Genomic DNA, 8,889 nt, shown 5'->3' with positions numbered 1-8,889 from the left:
TCTCAGCAATTGGCTGAACAAGAAGTAGGACTGACTGGACTCTAAAGTTTTACATTGTTTTCTTTTTGAGTGCACTTATGCAACAACAACAAAAATCTACATATGCAAGTTGTACTTTAATGATAAAGAGATTGCACTACAGTACTTTATATTTTACAGTGTAAATATTTGTAATAAAACTATATATAGTGAGCACTGTACACTTCGTATTCTGTGTTGTAATTGAAATCAATATATTTGAAAATGTAGAAAAACAAAAAAAATTAAATTAGTATTCTATTGTTTAACGGTGCGATTAAAACAGATTAATCATGATTTTTTAAAGTTAATTGCGTAAGTTAACTGCGATTAATTGACAGCCCTAGATTTGAATGTTTCTGTCCCATGCAGGATGAGCTGGAATATCCGTGTGCAGGGAAAGAGCCTGGGGGGAATTGTGCTGGGAAATTATTTCCTGTTCTGACATGTCCCCAGTTGCCCTTTTTGCCCTAACAGGCTGCAGCGCAACATCCATGTTTTGCTCCAGCTCATTTGGTCCTCCCAGGGGCAGGGGAAGGGAAATGGCTGCAGTGGAGCCAGTTGAGGGAGGGATTATCAGGGAGTTGCTGGCGGGTTCCCTTGGCGGGGAGAAAGGGCAGTAAATACATAGGGGGTGGGAACTTCCAGGAAGGTTGGTCTGGGTGGGAGAGGGCAGGAAATCCCCAGGGTGGGGGACAGGGTGTGACAAACCTGCTGGGATTTGTTTACTGTGAGGCTCCAGCATTTCTCAAGTGTGGCCACCAGGGGCTTTTATTGTGGCCACAGCCTCCCGGGCTGTAATTGAGGGGGAATCGGGGGCAGCAAAGCAGCGGCTCATCCCCCCGACTGCCTGCAGGGGCTGGGCCCTACCCCCTTCCGGAGTCATAAACACTGCAGGAGCCGGCAACCAGCGGGAGTTCCCCTCCTCCCCAGGTGCGGTGGGGCTCAGGCTTCAGGCTTCTGCTCTGGGATGGTGGGCGACAGGCTCAGTCAAAATACATGGAACGTAGGCTGGCTGGGGAGAAGTCTGTGTAACTCATCCAGTTATTGATATACATGTGACCTTGAATATTGCCAATCTGTGTCCCCCCCGCCCCCCACCAACCATCTCCCAAACAGACCCTCAGTCCGGAAAACATTCATCCCTCATGTTGTTGAAAAAACTCACAGCAAACAGAAGAACCTCAGCTTTTAAAACAATTTTCCAGCAAGACAAAGAAACTCACAGCTGTAGACTCAGAAAACACTCCCAAGAAATTTTAACAATACATTGTTATGAAGAACTTAAGTGCTAAAGAAACCTGATTTTCCAACTAATTTAAAAAAAAAAAGTCTTCTCAAATCAGCATCTTTAGAGTGAATCTTATTCTGCTTTTTTAACCAGACAATTCTCCCCAGAACGAGAGGCACTGGTCCTGGAGACACTGCAATACCAGGTCAATGCATGGGGTGGTCAGAGCAAGCTCCTATTCCATCCTCTTGTTTCAAAAATCAATTTAACATACAGTCCTCAAATAAAGGACCTATCAGATATTAAGCTGATAAGAACAGACACTACACTTATCTTAGCCAAAAGGCCAAGAAGCAATGCTGTTAGTCTCGGATGTTAGGCAGCCGCTCTTCCCCCACTTCTTTCTACTTCAGCACGAGGAGCTCCCAGACACGCACCAAACACCATTCACGACACTTGATAACTAGGTAACTCGAAGTGATGATCACTTCCCCGAAATGACTCCACTGGAAGAATTCAAAGCAAGAGCCCTTAACACACAATTCTGTTCAAAGACAGAGAAGTCTTTCAGCCTCCTTCCTCTTGCTGGTTTCCCTGTACACGCCTAATTTGCATAAACCCACCCACTGACATGTGACTAACAATCTCTCACTGTTAACTCTTACAGCAAAACAGGCCACAGAAAGCCTATGCAAGCGCTATCCCGCAGCCCCAATGCTCTTTTCTGCTCCTTCTCAAACATACAGTCATCAGGCAGACATAAGATAGTTTTGCTCCATACCAGTCCAGTTCCTTGTCTAACCACTGCACACACATGGTATAACCCTACCCTGAGCTGATTCCCGACTTTTGCACTCAATACAGGAAAACGAGTATTGAGAGAGAAGCTGTGCAGGGAAGTCTTCCTCAACTTGCACTCCACTCCCCAAGGGCCTTTCGGGCTCTTCTGTGGACTTCAGGTTCCATTTGATTGCCAAGGTTTATGGTCTTATTAATTAGCCATCTCCTAATGCAAGGATGCTACATGACAGACTAAAGATCGATTTTCCAAAAGAGCTGAGAAACAGAACTAAAGCTGAGCCTGAGGTGTTACATTTACATGAGCATCCAGGTTCTGACTGTGCCCTGGCAAGTTCAATGCTTCCAAAAGAAATCAGAAAATAAGGAGCCCGTCAGGTCCCCCTGCTAGCACCCAGATCTAGTCAATCTGCAGGGAAATAAGGAAAAAGCGATGAATAAAGAAGTCAGGAAATAACAAGGAAATGAAGAGGTTTCTGTCCAATTTACCATCTTCTCAGCTACCAATCAAAGTTAAAGACCTAAAGTCAACCTATCGGCATAAGTACAGATGGTTGGATGGAAGTTAAAAGGAGCTGCTGTGGCAAGTGTTAGGAGCCTGCAAGCAGCATGCAGATCGTTTAAAAATGCTGCAATTAGAGGCTGCGACAAAGTTCCTCCTCTACCTAGGTGGGTCCTGTGCTTATTAGCAGATTTGCTCACCTCAGTGATCTTCCCCTCTGGTAGGGCCCACAGTCTGGGTCAACTCCTCCTGTGTCTGATCAGGAGTTGGGAGGTTTGGGGGGAACCCAGGCCTGCCCTCTACTCCGGGTTCCAGCCCAGGGCCCTGTGGATCGCAGCTGTCTATAGTGCCTCTTGTAACAGCTGCATGACAGCTACAACTCCCTGGGCTACTTCCCCATGGCCTCCTCCCAACACCTTCTTTATCCTCACCACAGGACCTTCCTCCTGGTGTCTGATAAGCTTGTACTCCTCAGTCCTCCAGCAGCACAGCCTCAGCCTTGCGCCTCTTGCTCCCAGCCCCTCACACGCACACCACAAACTGAAGTGACTCCTTTTTAAATCCAAGTGCCCTGAGTAGCTCTGCCTTGATTGGCTGCAGGTGTCTAATCAGCCTGTCAGGGGTACAGAAAGCCCTAGGGCAGGTGCAAGGAAGTTTTGGGCCCTAGGTGAAACTTCCACCTTGCACCCTCCCACCCAGCTAACCGCGTCTGTCCGTTCCCCCACCCCCCGCAGCTAACTCAGCCCCCCACCCGGGGAGCCCCCCTGCAGCAACTACTCCCCCCGTGGCAGCTACCCCTGCCTGGGGAGACTTCCTCCCCACCCCACCCCCTGCCACGGCAGCTTACCCTGCCTGGGGAGACCTCCTGCGGACATGGGTGGCAAGTTTGTAGAAATTTTGGTGGTGCCCAGAACCCGCCCCCCAACTCTGCCCCCCCCCAACTCTGCTCCCACCTGCCTAATGCTCTGGGAGGGGGCTTGGGAGGGGGAGGTCTGGGATGCAGATCCTGGGCTGGGGATTAGGGTGCAGGAGGGGTGCAGGCTTTGGGATGGAGTTTGGGTGCTGGGTGCAGGCTCTGGGCTGGGGCAGGGGGTGGGTGTGCAGGAGGGGGTGAAGGGTGCAGGCTTTGGGATGGAGTTTGGGGTTGGGAAGGGGTATGTGGGAAGGGGAGGTGCACCTTGTGGGGAGGAGTTTGGGGATAGGAGGGAATACAGGGGTGAGGGCTGTGGGGCTGAGGATGAGGATTCATGATGCAGGAGGGGACTCAGGGCTGGGGCAGAGGATTAGGGTGCGGGGGGATGAGGGCTCTGGATGGGGATGAGGGGTTCATCCTGCGGGGGCAGGGCTCAGGGCTGGGGCAGAGGATTAGGGTGCAGGGGGGTGAGCTGTGGGGCTGACGATGAGGGATTCATGATGCAGGAGGACTCAGGGCTGGGGCTGAGGATTAGGGTGCGGGGTGAGGGCTCTGGCTGGGGCTGAGGATTAGGGTGCGGGGGGATGAGGGGTTCATGCTGCAGGGGGGCTCTGGGCTGGGGCAGAGGATTAGGGTGCAGGGGGCTGAGGGCTCTGGCTGGGTCTGAGGATTAGGGTGCAGGGGGATGAGGGGTTCATGCTGTGCAGGGGGGTTCAGGGCTGGGGCAGAGGATTAGGGTGCAGGGGGATGAGGGCTCTGGCTGGGGATGAGGATTTGGGGCATTGGGGAGGCTCAGGGCCGGGGAGAGACCCAGCTCCAAATATTGCTGGAGCAGGGCCCCCAGCCCTGAATATTCCTGGAGCCCGGGCACCGCACACAGATATAACCTGCGCCCCTGCCTGCGGCAGCTAAGCCTGCCTGGGTAGCCCGCCCCAGCTCACCTCGGCTCCACCCCCTCCACTGAGCACCCCGGCATCGCTCTAATTCTCCTCCCCGCCCAGGCTTGTGATGCCGATTGGAGGAGACTTAGAGCTGGGCTGTGTGCTCGGCGGAGGAGGCAGAGCGGAGGTGAGCTGGGGTGGGGAGCTATTTCCCTGTGCGCCCCCATTGCCCCGTTACTGTGGACAGCCCTCCCCGCGCGCCCGCGCGCCCCCGCACCCAGCTCACCTCCGCTCCACCTCCTCGCCTGAGGGGGCTTTTAGACGCCTCCAACCACTAGGCGCCCTAGGTGGCCGCCTAGTTTGCCTAAATGGTTGCACGGGCCCTGGTGTTCACAAGCAGTGTGAAAACGTGCAATTCCCGCTCACACTGCACAGGGGCAGCACAGCTCCGGGGTTCTCTGGAATTGCACAATAATGCCGGCTTTGTTCCCACAGCACCTGGAGCTTTGCACAGTGAGACATGGGGGTGCTGCAGCCCCCGCCGCAGCCCTCGTTCCCGCCCCTCTGCTTCTCTGCAGGGAACTTGTTATGCCACGAGGGGGAGCAGGGAGACTGTGCAGGAGACCCAGGCCCACGCGCTGAGCACTGCAGCTCCAGTGCTGTGTGCGGGATTCATTTCTGCTCTCTGATAAAACTGCCCCAGGCTCCTCTGGCCAACTAATATTCGTCCAGGCTCCCCGGCGCTGTTAGTATGAGCTCAGATGGGGTGAGTAGTCTCTTGGTCTATCCAAGGCCGCGATCAAGTGTCTTGATGTTTTTGGTCTTTTGGCCTCGAGATGAAAACCTGGTCTGTGTCTTGGGAACCTTGAGGTAAAAAAATTATCTAAGTTGTATCTGGCCAGAGCTCTCGCCAGCCCTGCCCCAGGAGAGCTGGGCGCTCGCCCTGCTCTAGGAGAGCCAGGCAGGCCCTGAGCGGGGCGGCAAAGGGCACTAGACGGTGACCCTAGGCCAGTGGTGCCAGAACAATCTGTATAGTGGGGGGTGCTGAGCCACTGAACCAACTGTAACCCCTGGGTGTGATGGAAACCACGTCAAGGCAGGGGCTGCTGCAGCCCCCCCAGTTCCAGCCCCTCTGCCCAGGCAGCTCCCCCAGCCTGACACACCCACCCAGCCCCCGCACCCGCCCCCCCCCAGCGCTCCGCAGCGCAGAGGAGCCCCGGCTGAGTGGGGAATCAGAACCCCCCGAAATTACCCTGGGACCAGCATGATCTGCCTCCGCCCTGCCCTGCTCCACATGTATTCGGAGTGAGTCAGTTTCCCTGTCCCAACATGTGTCCCCCAATGTGCCTCTTCTCTTCCCCAGTTCCCTCCAAACCAGCCCATTTCCCCTGCATCCCGCGCTGGGTCTCTGCCAACCCCCCCTTCTCCCCTCCTGCCCCCAATATCTCCCTGCCCCTACAGGTCTATGGGGCTGGATCCCTCCCTCCCCCCTTCTCCCCTCATTTCCTGCCTCTGGGGGTCTATGGAGATGGGTCTCTCCTCCCTCCATCCCCTCCCCTGCCCCCAATATCCCTCTGGGGCTCTGTGGGGCTGGGTCTCTCTCCCTGCCCCTGTGCTCCCCCCTGCACAGCATGTCCTGGGAGTGACTCAGATTCCCTGGACCAACATTTCACACACCCCACCCCCACCCGACATGTCTCCCTCCACCCCAGGCTGGGTCTCTGCCAATCTCCCTTCTCCCCTCCTGACCCCAATATCCCCTGCCCCTGCAGGTCTATGGGGCTGGGTCTCTCCCTCCCCCCTTCTCCCCCCATCCCCTCATCCCTTCCCCCAATATCTCCCTGCCCCAGGCTGTCTATGGGGCTGGGTCTCTCCCTGAAGCCCCGCCCCCAGCGCGGGGCTCACAGACAATCCCCGCCCGGCGGCTGTGACGTGCGCTGGGGCTGTGACGCGGTGACGTGATCACTCCCCGCAGGCGACTCATTCACTGGAGACCAAAACGACAGAAGTTGTCACGTGTCCATGGGCGGGGCTATGCAGATGAGCAGTGTCTGGCGGCAGGACGGAGAGCAGCGAGAGGAACCGAAGGAGCCCGGCGGAGAGAATTCTCTGTGTGTGGACAGAATCCGGTGTGGGGAGCTCGTGCTGTGGGTGCCTGCACCGGAGTCACTTCGGGGCAGTGATTGCCACTGAGCTACATAGTGACCAAAGGCGTGTGAATGGGGTGTGGTGCCTGGCCGGGAGCAGCTCCTGCCGATAAGGTGCCCCTCACTCCCGACCCGCAGCCCCTGCTATCCCAGTCCTGACCTCCAGAATCACAGCTCTGCTGGTGCCCCTCACTCCCGACCCGCAGCCTCTGATATCCCAGTCCTGACCTGCAGAATCACAGCTCTGCTGGTGCCCATCAATACTCCCGACCAGCAGCCCCTGTTATCCCAGTCCTGACCTCAAGACTCTGCTAATGCCCCTCACTCCCGACCCGCAGCCCCTGCTATCCCAGTCCTGACCTGCTGTGATGGAGTAGGGGCTGTCTGTGTGGGGGTTGGGAGAGCCAGGGAGGATTTTAGGTGAGGGACAGGTATTCAGCCTGTACCATGAGCTAGGCGGGGGGAGGGGAGGTCAACACCTTTGCCCGGGGAGCTAGACAAAGCCAGGGAGCCGGCTGGAGGGGGTTGGGTCAGTTTCGGTTTGGGGCTTGGGGGGGAGACTTCAGGGAATCCTATGCTGGGATCCCTGCACCCTGAACCCCAGAAGGACTCGATTGAGGGGTCCTGGTTGTGCTGTAGCCTGTATTCCTGTTGTCCAATAAACCTTCTGTTTTACTGGCTGGCTGAGAGTCACTGTGAGTCCCAGGAAGAGGGATGCAGAGTCGGACTCCCCCACACTCCGTTACAACTGGTGGCAGCGGCGGGACCTACTGCACCCCGTGGACGGCGCTTCCTGCAGTTAGTGACTGGGGAGCAGCAAAATGAAGGGGGAACTGATGGGGACCAGGTGGGCTGAAGAGACAGAAAGAGACAGTTTCAGGAGGCGATTAACGCCTGGGAGTGTGTGACCAGAGAGAAGGACTTTGCAGTAACAGGGTCCCCCGGGGGATCGCAGGAGCAGTCCCAGGGGCGGAGGAGTCTGCAGCTCGACCCTGGCAGAGAGGTGGTGACCTGAAGAAGGGCTGGTGCACGAGGGGTCTCCCTGGAACCGGTGGGAAGCTGAGAGCACAGGCCGGCGAGTGGCCAGCAGGAAGATGTTTGCTAAGCACCTTAAGAGCGACCTGGTGGAGCTGTGCAGGCAGAGGGGGCTGCGCATTGGGAGGTCCACCAAAGACCAGCTAATTGCTCAGCTGGAGGAGAAGGATCGCTTGGGTGAACCGAGCCCTGTCCCAGAGGGAAGCCACCCAGTGGACACAGTGTGGGCCCCGGGGCCTGACATGGCTGGGAGGGGCCAGACTGCTGCCGAGGACACCCCGAGACCTGCCCACCTATACCTAGGGGAGGGGTTGGGGGAAGCCCAGCGAATACCGAGGGCACCTGGACTGTGGCGGCCAGCAGGGGATCGTCCCGGCGGAGCTCCCCGTCCCTGGAACAGATGCGGCTGGAATATGACAGGGAGGCGCTCGAGTTCAGGAGGCAAGAACTGAAGGAGCGGGAGAACCAGCGTAAACACGAGGAGAACCAGCGCCAGCGTGAGCTGGCACTGGCCCAGCTGAGAAGCAGCGGGGCCCCGGCTGCGGTGAGTGAGGGGGGACCCAAGCCTACAAAGAGCTTTGATAAGAGCTTCCTGACCCGGCGTAAGGAGGGGGAGGACATAGATACCTTCCTGACGGCCTTTGAGAACGCCTACGAGCTGCACTGGGTTGACCCTGCAGACAGGATCCCGTTTCTCACCCCCTTACTGGACTCCACCGCCGTGGAGGTGTACAGCTGAATGAAAGGGGCAGAGGCAGGGGACTACTAACTGTTCAAACAGGCCCTGCTCCGTGAGTTTGGGCTGACTCCTGAGATGTACCGGAAGAGGTTCCGGAGTCAACATAAAACCCGTGAGGTCACATACCTACAACTGGTCAACCGTGCGCAGGGGTATGCCCGCCAGTGGACAGCCGGGCCCAAACTAAAGAGGACCTGCTTGACCTATTCATACTGGAGCACCTGTATGAGCAGTGCCTGTCTGACCTGAGGCTGTGGGTGATGGACCAGAAGCCGGAGAACCCGCAGCACGCAGGCCAGCTGGCCGACCAATTTGTGGACAGTCGGGCCGGGGATAACAGGGAGGAGTCTCAAGGAGCAGGTCTGCCTCAACGCAGAGAGAAAGTCACCATGGGACCTCCCAGCGGGGCCTATGGAGAACCCCACCAAAGGGGAACATCCAGCGTCAGGTCCATCCGACCCACTCGAGGGGACCCACGAGACATGGGCTGCTTGCACTGTGGCCAATGAGGCCACATACGGGCCCAGTGCCCCAAGCTCAGGGACAGACCGAGCAGACCCAACCCGCAGAGGGTTGACTGGGTCAAGACCCAATCAGATGAGGGCAACATTCCCAGGAAAGGGGG

At 56.8% G+C, this 8,889-nt stretch overlaps 1 non-coding gene across 1 annotated transcript; it reads right to left on the bottom strand.

Annotated features, from left to right (window-relative positions):
* Positions 1–1,417: 1,417 nt before the first annotated feature.
* Positions 1,418–1,607, bottom strand: LOC120376343. Its single transcript, XR_005587228.1, has one exon. It is a non-coding gene; the product is annotated as a U2 spliceosomal RNA (small nuclear RNA).
* Positions 1,608–8,889: the final 7,282 nt, after the last annotated feature.

The sequence above is a fragment of the Mauremys reevesii genome, linkage group 12, assembly GCF_016161935.1.
Source record: "Mauremys reevesii isolate NIE-2019 linkage group 12, ASM1616193v1, whole genome shotgun sequence".
NCBI lineage: Eukaryota > Metazoa > Chordata > Testudines > Geoemydidae > Mauremys > Mauremys reevesii.
Note: the sequence above shows the minus strand (reverse complement) of the source record. Positions and strands in the feature narration are given on the sequence as shown.